This window comes from Panthera pardus, unplaced genomic scaffold (assembly GCF_024362965.1).
Source record: "Panthera pardus isolate Hobbes unplaced genomic scaffold, ASM2436296v1 HiC_scaffold_12, whole genome shotgun sequence".
Lineage (NCBI taxonomy): Eukaryota > Metazoa > Chordata > Mammalia > Carnivora > Felidae > Panthera > Panthera pardus.
Window position 1 is genome coordinate 63,962,108 of NW_026526677.1, and position 12,259 is coordinate 63,974,366.

General features: G+C 37.7%; 1 protein-coding gene across 1 annotated transcript in view; it reads right to left on the minus strand.

Annotated features, from left to right (window-relative positions):
- TENM4 (teneurin transmembrane protein 4) overlaps positions 1-12,259 on the minus strand; it is a 2,883,939-nt gene that overhangs the window by 2,148,147 nt on the left and 723,533 nt on the right.

Genomic DNA, 12,259 nt, shown 5'->3' on the forward strand with positions numbered 1-12,259 from the left:
TAGTAAAGATGGCTTCATGATAGGATGTTTTTCAGTCATTCAACATTTACAGTATTGAGCCCAGTTAGCTGTGGGCATGCAAGTGAAAAAGAGAGAATGGAAAAAACCTAGCTAAATGTCACTAAAATTAGTGATATGAATGGATGAGCAATGAAAAATGAAAAAAAAAAATCCTTTATCTGCATGAGTTTATAAATTATTTGAGAGAGAAAATATCATATGAAAAAGATCCACTAATTGTAGTATATCAAATACATAAATCTGAATTATTTTATACAAAGTTTCTTTTTTATACAAAGTTTCTACAAATAACTTTTTAACTGAGGATGCAATTAAAAGTAAAATGTGAATGGGATTAAAATGGAGGCTTCCCAGAAGATGGATTACTTCTGGAGAAACTACAGGAATCCCCTAGGTCACAAATGTTTAGTCCTAATTCTAGAGAGCAGATGTCCCCTGGAAGAAAAGGGATTACAATAAACACACACACACACACAACCTATATCCACACATATATGTACACATACACCTATATACATATACATATGTGTGTATAGATATGTAAGTTACCACAAATGGCTTTATTTTATGAATGTTATTAGTTTTGGATATAAATCTCAGTTACCCTAATTAAAAACTACATTCTAGGGTGTTCACTTGGCATCATATTAAAAAGACTGGTGGCAACTACAAGGGCTTCTTTTGTACATCTCCATCTACACCTGAGGCTTTCATAATTAATCTGATGAATGTAAAAAAAATTTCTGCACTGGTGAAATTAGTGGCTTATTGATTAGTATGTTTAAGATATGCGGATCTGCTTGTATGCTTTGGTAAGGCTCCCCTCTCCTTTCACAAGATGTAAGAATCGTGATATAAGAATTGAGTGAGGCTTGTAAACTATTTCCTCAAAGATAGTGGACACAGCTTGACCCTAAAAAGATCCATGTATCCAACTTATAATGTAGGAGAACTTAATTATAACTATAATGCAGGAGAACACAATTGCCCAACGACAGCTATATGTGTTACCTGTTCACATCCACCTCAAGTGAAGTTTCATACCAGGTGGTAGTCAGTACAAGTAAAAGCACCACATGACTTCTGGCCACATTGATTTTGACCACATTGAGATAAAAATATAGGTTGTAATAAATTGTTTTATGTTTGATTGCCAATGGATATCTATATTTAATAAATTTATATGTGTATGTCAGAATTTGGCTTAACTTGTTTTTATTTTAACTTGATACCAAAATTACAGGTGTAGACAACCCTCAACCTGAAACTTCTTTGGTAGTTAGCATTATCTACTGGAAAAAAACCTGCGAGGTAAGGGTGACCAAATGGGTATAGCTCAGCTTGCATCAATTATCTGAGTACAGTTCTCCTAATCTTCAAGTCCTCTCCACTGACCCCTTATGGTGAGGGTCATTGCTCTCCAGAGATCTCTACAGATCAATGATTTCAATCCAGAAGCAGTCACTGAACACATTCTCTTTGTTAGGCTCTGAATTTAGCACTGGTGATACAGAGATATACAAGTAAAAATCATTACTGTCTTGGAGTTCACAGTCTAGTAAGGAAGCCTAACAGTTTATAAGATAATTATGATTTAGTACGATAAGTAGGTGAGATAGGCTGATAGCTAAAAGCAAAGTTATGGATAGATATACAATTGTGGAGAAGTTATTAAATTCCCCTAAGTTTTATTTTTCTTATATTAGGAATAAAAATAACAAATGCATATGCAAAGCTTCGCACAGCAGCTGGCACACAGTAAGTGATCATAAATGCTAGTTGTTATTATGCTGTTAAATGAATTCCTATATGTATTTATTTAATCATCCAACAAATACTTTAATTCATATTACTTACTATATATCAGGCATAGAGAAAAAGAGACATAGTCCCTGCCACTTTAAAGCTTTTTGAGCTGTATATATACATTATGAACGCATAGAGGAGCTGAAAATTATGAGATCTCATTCTGCTTGAAATATTCCTTTAAGAAGCTTATTCAGGACATAATTTTTATCTTTCAAAAATCTCCAATTTTAACATGACTATTTCCATAGAAACTGGAATTAAGTTAATGAACACCCTTTACAAAAGTGTCAAACCCAGGTCTTCTACTGCTATCAATTTATCTTGACCATTACCCAAGGGTAGGTATAAGACAATTCACCAAAGGCAATAGCAAACCAAAGATATGGATGAACAATGCTTAATTTAACATGGATCAACAAAAATGTGAGTCAATGGAATCAAGACTTTATGTTTTGTTCTTTATTGGATATGTAGTTAGCAAAATGCCTGGTAAACTGGGTGAACTTAAAAAAAACTAATGACTGAGAAACACTAGCATGTAAGATAGCATTCAGACATGCATACCAAAAATGTGTCCAAATGATTCTGAGCATCATCTTTCAATTATCTATGATAACAACACTTATATAAATCAGTGTTATATTTATAAGTAGAAGAAACATCACTTTGTCAGCTATAGACACAGCCACCTCAACAGACACTCAAACTTCTTCAATGGGGGGGGGGGGGCACTGCTCTGAAGTGCTTTGGTGCTGTTATTCAAGTTTGACAATTGAAGTTGTTCAAAAATGAACTGCTTTGCAAAACAGAGAAGAATTTGGGGATGCCAGGGTATCTGAGTGACAGGGAGAAAAGAAGAGGGATAGGGACAGAAGGAGTGTCAGAGATGGAAGGAAGGGATCAATGAAATTGATGGTCATGCCCACAAACTTCCAAATTTTCAGTAAAACAAGCAAAACTCCGGACTAATGTGATAGTTGTATTTTATGGAAGTTACTAAAAGAAATTCCTTGCAGATGACATTGACACAGTGTAAAAGAGTGTAAGCTCCCTGGCAATTAACAGACTCCTTAACGAAGGGCTTTCAAATGTCATAGGCTATAAAGTCCAGAGAAGTAAGTGTTCAGGAAAATTTCATAGAGATAAAGAAACTCATTAAACATAAAAACAAAACAAAACAAAACAAAACAAGGGGCATGTGGGTGGCTCAGTCAGTTAAACATCTGACTTTCAGCTCAGGTCATGATCTCACAGTTCTTGACCTCAAGCCCCACATCGGGCTCTCTGCTGTCAGCATGGAGTCTGCTTTGGATCCTTTGTCTCCCTCTCTCTCTCTGCCCCTGCCCCTCATACACTCTCTCTCTCAAAAATATATAAACATTTAAAAAACGATAAAAAACATATTTAAATAATATTCATGCAATATAACACATTTACCTAAATCTCAGTGTAGTTGGCTGAATGACAACTCCTTCCTTCAAAGATGTCCACATCTTAATTTCCAGAACCTATGAATGTTCCCTTACACAACAAAGGAGACTCTATAGATGTGATTAAGTTAAGGATCTTGAGATGGAGATATTATCCTGGATTATCTGGGTAAGCCCAAAGTAACTATAAAGGTCCTTATAAGTGAAAGCTGGAGGCAAGAGGAATTCAAAGATGAGAATTCTCTCATCTCTCCATCTCTTAAAGAGAGAGATTCAGAGATGTTATACTCCTGGCTTTGAAGATGAAGTAAGGGGCCATGAGGAAAAGATGTGCAGTCTCTGGAAATTTGAAAAGACAAGGAAATGGATTCCCCCTAAAGCCTCCAGAAGAAAAGCAGCCTGGCTAACACTGTGATTATAGCTTAGAAACATCTCCAACCTTATTAATAAGATACTAAATTTGTGTTGTTTTAAGCCATGAAATTTGTCATACTTTGTTATACCAACAGTAAGAAACTAACACACTCAGATTAGTAAATCTTGATTAAGAATCAGATCCACAACGTTTTCAAGACATGGCCAAGTAGTAAGAAAAATATGTGAATTAGATTGCTAAGACACAGACAGAAGGGAGGATGAAAACCACTGAACTGTACACTTTAAAATGGTTAATTTTATGTTAAATGAATTATATCTCAGTAAACATCAATCTACAATCAATCAATAATTTACCGAATACAGATTATACAATAATAGCCAAGTTTTGCTTTAACCTATTGTTTGTTTCAATGTAACACTGATGCACTTTGCTATTTTTCTGAAAATGGAACTCTAATGATGGTGGTGGTAATGATGATGATGATGATGATGATGATGATGATGATGATGATGTTGTTAATGACAATGTTAAGAATTTTTATGATGACAACCAGCTTGTTTACTGTCCAGTCTAATTGTTACTTTAATGTGTTCCCACCCTAAAGAAATATAATAAATGAATAACAAATATCATACCCATTATTCATTGACTTGATTCTGATCCACTAGCTTTGCCTCCCTAGCATTATCCCTTAATTTTTTTTTTTTACCATCTCCTTTCCTACTGACTTCCACCCAACTTAACCTCAGTCTAAGATACTCTTCATCAACTACCCTGAATATTGTTTTTGCCTCTATTCCGGAGTGACCCTGTAATCTGCCTTCCAAGAGGGCATCCAGCCCCTGGACTCTATCTTTCTCTAAACTGAGATACGATTGGACAGTTCACCCCTAAATGGAGATAAAGATTTTGTATCATCACCACTAGAATACTGGGCATGATCAGGTAGAAAAACAGATTCATGAATGAAGGAGGTAGGTCAAGTCAGTAGCAGGTAGGGAGGCTATTTTGCAGTGCAGGCTTGAAGACTGTAAAGAGCTTGGACCACATCATGGGGTGATGTGAGCTCAGATGTAGAGAGAGCTAATGAGCTATTTTGTCCCGGCAACTAAGAGTATTGGCCCAGGTATTAAAGACAATAGGAAAATTTGAGCTTAGTGGCTTCTTGTTTAAGAATATTGAAGGCGCTGGGGTGCCTGGGTTGCTCATTCGGTTAAGTGCCCGATTTTGGCTTAGTTCATGATCTCTTGGTCTGTGAGTTCCAGCCCCCAATTGGGCTCCGTGCTGACAGCTCAGAGCCTGGAGCCTGCTTCAGACTCTGTCGCCCTCTCTCTCTGTCCTTCCCCCACTCATGCTCTGTCTCTCTCAAAAATAAACAAACATTTAAAAAAATTAAAAAATACAAAGAATATTTAGGGTGCCTGTGTGACCCAGTTAGTTAAGCCTACGACTCTTGACTTCAGCTCAGGTTATGGTCTCAGAGTTTGTGAATTTGAGCCCCACATAAGGCTCTGAGGTGACAGTTGCAGAGCCTGCTTGCGGTTCTCTCTCTGGCTGCCCCTCCCTCCCTCTCTCTCTCTTTCAAAATATGCTTTAAAAAAGAATATTGCATATAGTATATTAATAAATGTCCCCCCCCACAAGAATCCATTATGAGGATGCATCACACTAAAACAGACATTTGAGTCTTCATTAGGGTCAACTGTACAGATTTTTATGAAGCTTACATCTTGGATTCAAATTTAAGATGATGAGGTCAATAGGAAGCCTAGGCAGATATTCAATCTGTATGAAGCATTATGTGTATTTATTTATTTTTTAGGTGGCTGACATCTTTATTGCTTTGGAGTTGGGGGGTAGGCATTCAGGAGCTCTTGATAGGGCAACCTGCTCCCTCATCACCATCTCAGGCTTGTTCTTGTGGATCATGTGCCTGATGCTGCTGAGAGTGCCCTGGGCAGTCTTTTTGGTGACGGGCCACAGGGAGGAGGTGGCGGGCTTTTGCTGTCTAGATGTCCCCTTCACGGCCACCACTACACCTTTGCCATCAGCCACCAGCTCCACACTCGCAGTCTTGTGGTGAATCAGCCCACTCTAGCAGAAGTAGTTACGAGCCTTCACGTTATTGAGTTCTGTGTTATGTGTCTGCTTGTTCCTCTTGATCAGGAAGCTGGAGCAGTTCTGCACGACCATCCATCCACTGCAGGTGGACAGAACCAGCGGCCAGAGACAGAAAGAGCTATTTATTTTTAAGCTAACATTTAGTGATTGTGATGGACCAAGCATTGTGGTAATCACCTTCTCTGTAGCATATTATGTAATTAATCATCATAACAAATCCAAAAATTTGGCTTAACTTTTCTATTTTATAAGTGAAGAAACTAGAGATCAAACACTGAATAACTTTACCCAATTAGTAAACACTGATACTCTGATTCAGTTCCACGTCTGTTTCACTGTAAACTCGTGTTTTAAACTCCTTTGTTAAAAAAACCTATTTTTTTTTAAATACAAACAGTGTACTGGATCTACTATCACCATAATTTAAGCTTTAAAAAATCATTTTGAGTCATTATTTTTCTTTTCATTTCTTTTAAGGCAGATTGGGTAATTCATAAAGCAAAATACTTTCTAATAATTTTTACTATATTTACTGCCTTGTCCTTTCATTTGAAGATATATACACTAGAGAAAATGGCTGAATTTTCCTACGGAGAGAGCTCTTGCATTCTTTCAGAAATTCGCTACTATTATAAAATAATTATCTTAATTTCAATGAACAAATGCAAGGACTAATGGCAAATCACTAATGTAGATTTTTATCAGGCACTCAGTTAAGTTATTAAGACCTAAAATATGTGGGAAAGTGTTACTCTGGAAAAGAGAATTATACAGAATTACACAAGGCTATAATAAATATTGCAGCTTGACTGCATACTAGGAAAGGGATGCAAGTTATTAAGAAACACATCAGGTTCAGAGATCTATAATTAATCTTGTCAACGGATGTGGCAGGACAGATTTCTATTTAAACTTGCATTTTGATGAGGCTTTTCCCTCATTTACTGTATCAGTACAGAGCACATTGGAGACCCAAGGGACCTAAACCCATTACAGTGGTTTCATAGTCAAGTTCATGCTCATTGCATGCCCTGCCTTGTGCTTGGTGACATTAAATATTTAACTAACTGTGACCATGATGTTGTTGAGAAAGCAGCAGCTTTTAGTGCATCTTTTATACACACTGTTGAAGAACAAATACAAAACTAAAACCTCTCTAAGATTCAGTGTAGAATAAATGGTCAGGGGACAACATAATCTGTTTAGCTCCTGTAACTGAATTATACTAGAAAGCTTCCTCATTATATGTAGGTATCATATTCTATAGCAGCTAAGTGAAATGTAAAGAGTCATAAGCAATAATTCCGTCATTTGATTTTAACATGTAAGCACAACTTAGATAAGAAAGCATGCTTCTAAACCCTGAAACAATACTAGAGAAGGTAAATTACTTTGGAAACTGAGAGATGAATTAAATTATTATCTTTTAGTAACATTTAAAACAGAGGAAACAGTTGTGCATCAAGGAAAAACGAGGTCTCTTTAGTAAACAAATGGGTGAGCTGTGGAGTTTTATTTTGATCAGATTTATTCCTCATGATTTGCCTTTGGGAAAGAAACAGTGAAGTTAATTTTTAGTTTTGCTCATACGCTTTCTATTAGTTACAGTTCTTTTTTTAGAAGTTTCCATTTTTAACCATAATTCAGCAGCATGCCACTTTAGCTTGTGATATGACATGCATTTTATACATTTATATAATTAATGGCACAATAAAGTTAATGGAAAATGAGAAGTGTTTCTTTTATTGGAATACTACAAATGATACAAAGAAGACCTGTTTCTTTTCTATCTCATTCTCAACCTCCTGAGTCCAACTAATTTCTTACCTGCATGGTATCAGATAGGTGGAATATGATCTATTCTACAATATGCAATAGAACAGTGGACAGGAGGGCCGCCTGGGTGGCTCAGTCGGTTAGGCATCTGACTTCAGCTCAGGTCATGATCTCACAGTTGGTGAGTTCAAGCCCCGCATCAGGCTCTGTGCTGACAGATCAGAGCCTGGAGCCTACTTCGGGTTCTGTGTCTCCCTCTCTCTCTGCCCTTCCCCTGATCATGCTCTGTCTCTCTCTGTCTCAAAAATAAATGAAAACATTAAAAAAAAAAAAAAAAAGAACAGTGGACAGGAAAACAAAGAAAAAATACCATTAGTAGATAAATGTTTAGGATTTACTGGATCCAGTTAGAAGGATTCTAATATCCTGTATAAAAAGTTCCTTGGTTTAAGAGAAATCAGAGAAGTTTTATATAACTGTTATTCTAAGGGCCCATTTTATAGCATTTTCACTTGATTTAAGTCACCAAGCATTAATTCTCTTCATATTTTATTGATATCTAATACAATATTACACATTTATTTGTCTACTTGTTATCTGCTCCACTAGAATGAAAATTTCACTCAATTTTTTTTTTGTCTTTTAACCTTCCTATATAAAGGCTTTTGAAGATTACTTCGCTTTAATGGTCTGTGAGAAATAACCAAGGACTATTCCTTGCCTACCATGCAAACAACAGGCAGTAATTATTATTTTTCTCTAGGCACATCAACCCAGGGGTCTCTGGACCCATGGGGAGTAAGGGAATAGTGAGCATTTATCTTAGAGGTTAGAGAAGTTTACACAGAAAAGCCATGTGTACAATTTTGTCTTTTCTCAAAGTTATTCTATTTCCTTTTCTACTATAATACCTTAACAATGTCTGTCTTCTTGCTGATTTATACCCTAGTCTTACTGAAGTTCTTCCACTTCCTAGAATATATCACATGCCCCACTTGTCTCTGGTCCTTTGCATCTAACTGCCATCTGTCTGGATTAGTGTCTTCCTTCAAACCCCACTGCTCATCCTTATGGGCAGTCTGGTGTTACCTCTTTTGAGAAGTCTTTCCTAATTCTGACTCTGCATTTGGTGTTCCTTTTATGTGATCTCATATTGTCATGGATATCCCATCCCATTACCACTCCTACCACCACTCCAACACTAACTGTTTTCAAGTTTGATTTCTTCAACAGAGCAGAAGCTTACTGAAGGTAGATCTCATGACATGTTTCTTCATCATTGTGTCTCCATATATTAACTAGGTCCCTAATACAAATATATTTACATTTTATGGGCATATGTGCACATATAATGGTAAGGTATTTACATTTTACCAGTGATAAATGGAAATATCACTTGTCACAGAAAAATATTATCACTAATATTCTAAAATGAACTGTAAAATGTCAAATTATTTTCAAAATATTTTGCTTGTAAAAAAAGTAATCTATTAATGAAAATCTTCTACTTATTGCCATATATTTATGCCAGGTTCTGGCACTTGAGAGGCCAGATTTTGGCCACCAGGAGAACTCAGGCACAGAGTTCAGCATTCTTCAATGACCACTTTGGATCCCTAGGCTGAAACGATGCTCTGAGCTTTCATGACATTGGCTCAATGACATGAATGCCAGTGGCTGTTACACATTTTCACTGAAAGGAGACAAAATTTGTGCCATAGCTGGAAAGATCAGAAATATTAATAGGAAGACATGTATTGTTATTTTTGCCATATTGTAATAATGACTCAATATTTTTTTTCCAAATGATTACCCTATTTTCTTGTAGGGGCATTAGATTATTCTATAAAACATCCCTCCACCATGGTATCACTACCACTTTATTTTTATCTATCAGCATTTGTATATGGTTCTGTGGCTTTCAGCAGCCCCTTTTCTTCCCATAAAATCTTCACTCTATGATGCTGTGTAACTTAAAGTTCCGCAGTGTCCTCTCACTGTGAGCAACATCTGAAGGATAAATGTGCACTTGTGTCACTTATCACACCTTAGTGTGTACATGGAAGTTAGTTTCTATAATAACTGGGGAAATCTGAATCACAATGTCACGCAACTGAGACAGAAATTACATCTAAAGTGACAGGTAACAGCAGGTACAATATGAGGTGGATGAGCTGATATATATGGATTATGATAGGGAGACCAGGAGTGTGAGCCAAGATTTTGTTTTAGCGATCATCAGTGGTGTTAAGTTTTGACCTTTATATCACTTTCATATTGTGACTATTCTCTGAAGCATAGAATTCTGATCACTGACAATCAATCAATAAGCTGTGATGGATGAGGAAGGTATCCTTCTGGTCTGAGGCAGACACCAATGTGAAAGGAACCACTCCTTGTGAATACCTGTGAAGTGCCAGATGCTGAGATTCTTTTTTTTTTTTTAATGTTTATTTATTTTTGAGAGAGAGAGAGAGAGAGAGAGAGCGAGCAGGGGAGGGGCAGAGAGAGAGGGGGACAGAGGATCCAAAGCGGGCTCTGTGCTGACAGCAGAGACCCCGATGTGGGGCTTGAACTCATGAACCGTGAGATCATGACCTGAGCCGAAACCAAGAGTCAGGTGCTTAACTGACTGAGCCACCCAGGCGCCCCTACTGAGATTCTTTTTGATACGCAGTATTGACACAAGTCTGAGAGGTAGGTATTACTATTCCAGTTTTATACATGTGGAAACTGAGGTTTAAGTTAAGTTACAGAGAAACCAGGGATGAATCTAGAAATTGAATCCAGTTATCCCAGAAATCAAATTCCAGGCAACTGGGGATCACAAACGCTGCCAAAGCTATAATTATGGATCAGGGTCCACCCTTTTTTCTGTATTGAGATCTCCTGGGATGCCCTCAAAAAGGCTGATGAAAGTGACAGATATTCTTCCTGGAAAATAAAAATACTTATTTTTGTATATTCTTTTCAAGAATTCATGGACTCTGAAATTTATCAACAGACACCCGGATCTCAGAATAAAGACAATCTATAGGGAAGAAACCCAGACTTATTAACCTTTGCTTTCTCCTTGTTACATAAGATCCTTTCCAGGCATGGAACTGGTGTAAAGATTGTTGAATGAATTAACTGAATTAAAGAATGAATGAATAGAAAAGTTCTTCTAACTCACTGCTGCTAATTCACATTATGCCTGTGTGGGTGTCTGGCTTAATTACATACCATTATATCTCAGGTTCTAATATTTATTGAGGATCTATTAAATGTCAGGCCCTTTTTCATCAGTCTATGTGCATTATTTAATTTAATCCTTACCATGGTTTTCAATAGCAGACATTACCTTTTTATAAACAGTGAAGATTTGTAGCAAATCCGCATTGAGCAAGTCTGTCAGCACCATTTTTTAAACAACATTTGTATACTTTGTGTCTCTGTATCACATTTTGGTAATTCCTGCAATATTTCAAACTTTCTCATTATTAATGCAGTTGTTATGATCTGTGATCACTGATTTTTAATGTTTATTTTTGAGAGAGAGAGAGAGAGAGCATGAGCGGGGAAGGGGCAGAGAGGGAGGCACAGAATCCGAAGCAGGCTCCAGGCTCTGAGCTGTCAGCACAGAGCCCGACGCGGGGCTCGAACTCACGGACCGCGAGGTTGTGACCTGAGTTGAAGTTGGACGCTTAAGTGACTGGGCCACCCAGGCGCCCCTATTCTAATTTTTTTTTAATGTTTATTTATTTTTGAGAGAGAGAGAGAGACAGAGCATGAGTGGGGAAGGGGCAGAGAGAGAGGGAGACACAGAATCCGAAGCAGGCTCCAGGCTCTGAGCTGTCAGCACAGAGCCCAACGCGGGGCTCGAACTCACAAACTGTGAGATCATGACCTAAGCCCAACTCGGACGCTTAACAGGCTGAGTCACTCAGGCGCCCCTGTGATTGCTGATTTTTGATGTTACTATTATGGTTGTGTTGGGGCTCCACAAACAGTGCCCATAAAAGCCAGCAAACGTAACTATGTGTTGGGTGTGTTCTGACTGCTCCACCAGCCGGTTCCTCTGCTTCTTTTTCCCTCTCCTTGGACCTTTCTATTCTCTGAGATAGCACATGTTGAAATTTAGGCCAATTAATAACCCCATAATGACCTCTTAAGTGTTCAAGTCAAAGGAAGAAAGAATCTAACATATGTCACTTTAAATCAAAAGCTCGAGGGGCCCTTGGATGGCTCAGTCGGTTAAGCATCTGACTTCACCTCAGGTTATGACCTCATGGCTTGGAGTTCCAGCCCCTCATCAGGCTTGCCACGATCAGCACAGAGCCTGCTTCAGATCCTGTCTCTCTCTTTTCCTGCCCCTTCCCCACCTTGCACACACACACTGTCTCTCTCAAAAATAAACAGACATTAAAAAATATTTTAAAAAGCTACAAATGATTAAACTTTTAGTGTGGAAGGCATGCTGAAAGCCAAAATAAGCCAAAAGTTAGGTCTCTCACACACGGCAGTCAGCCAAGATGTGAATGCAAGGGAAAAGTCCTTGAAGGAAATTAGAAGTGCTATGCCAGTGAACACATGAATGGTAAAGCAAAACAGCTTATCTTTATCTTTACTGCTGATACAGAGAACATTTTAGTGGTCTGGATAGAAGGTCAAGCCAGCCACGTTACCTTAAGCCAAAGCCTGATCCCCCAGAACAAGGCCCTAACTCTTTCCATTTTGTGAA